This window comes from Mastomys coucha, chromosome X, assembly GCF_008632895.1.
Source record: "Mastomys coucha isolate ucsf_1 chromosome X, UCSF_Mcou_1, whole genome shotgun sequence".
NCBI lineage: Eukaryota > Metazoa > Chordata > Mammalia > Rodentia > Muridae > Mastomys > Mastomys coucha.
Window position 1 is genome coordinate 6,125,618 of NC_045030.1, and position 1,350 is coordinate 6,126,967.

A 1,350-nucleotide genomic window follows, 5' to 3' on the forward strand; every position below is an offset into this window, starting at 1 on the left:
AAAAGAAAAGTGAGCCAAACCCAGTGGACACCGAAGCCTGGCATGCATTTCGTCAAACATTCACATGTTACCAAACATAACTCACTATTCTTCCAGTCTCCCTGCTATCCCAATGCCAAACTGCTACCATACAATTTAGGGCTTTTGTTATCGCTGACACAAACCTGTCTGCTTTCTGTGTCCTTGCAGCACAAAAGGGACACATGAGTTTCCTAAAGCCTCCTTGTAAAGGACTCATTTTGCTAGCAGAGAGCATCCTTATGCACTGATTCCCTCCAGAAGAGTCTGCCACTCAGTACTCCCTGTGTTAGGCACTTTTCTCATCGTTGTAACCAAATACCTGACTGGCACGACTTCCATGCGGAAGATTTATTTTGGCTCGAAGTTTCAGAGAGATTAGTCCGTGGTTGCTTAGTCCCGTGCACTCAGGCAGAACATCACATCACTGATAGTATGTGAAGGAACACAGGTGTTCACCTCATGGCAGACAGGAAGCAAGCAGAAATGAGGGCCATAAAAAGGGCCAGAGCAGTGCTCACTTTGGCAGCAAATATACTAAAATTGGAACAATACCGAAAAGATTAGCATGGTCCCTTGTGCAAGGATGATATGCAAATTCGTGAAGTGTTCCATATTTTTAGGGAGGGACCTGGGTGGGAGAGGGAGGAAAAAAGGGGGGCAGGACCAGGTATGGGAAGAGACAGAAGAGAAGTCCAGAGGGCCAGGAGAATGAATAGGAATAAATAGCAGTGGGAGCCGAGGTGGGGAACTTGGGGAACCACTAGAAAGTCCCAGACACCAGGGAAGCAAGAGGTTCCTAGGACCCAATGGGGATGACATTAGCCAAAATACCCAACAGTGGGGAGATGAAACCTGAAGTGACCACCTCCAGTAGATAACCAGGGCCCCAGTGGAGGGATGGAGCCACCCACCCATCTCCAAAATTTTAACCCAGAATTGCTCCTGTCTAAAGGAAATGCAGAGACAAAGAGTAGAGCAGAGGCTGAAGGAAAGGCCATCCAGAGACTGCCCCACCTAGAGATCCATCCCATCTGCAGACACCAAACCCAGACACTATTGCTGATGCCAAGATGTGCTTGCAGACAGAAGCCTGGTATGATTGTCCTCTGAGAGGTTCTGCCAGCACCTGACCAATACAAATGCAAATACTCAAAGCCAACCATTGGACTGAACCTGGGGACCCCAATGGAAGAGTTAGAGGAAGGACTGAAGGAGCTGAAGGGGATTGCAACTCCATAGGAAGAACAATAGTATCAATTAACCAGACCCCTCAGAACTCCCAAGGACTAAACAATCAACCAAAATGTATATATACATGGGTGGGTCCAT

General features: G+C 47.6%; 1 non-coding gene across 1 annotated transcript; it reads left to right on the plus strand.

Moving 5' to 3' along the window:
- The first annotated feature begins 531 nt into the window (after window positions 1-531).
- Window positions 532-639, plus strand: LOC116095913. Its single transcript, XR_004120761.1, has one exon. It is a non-coding gene; the product is annotated as a U6 spliceosomal RNA (small nuclear RNA).
- The last annotated feature ends 711 nt before the right edge of the window (window positions 640-1,350 follow it).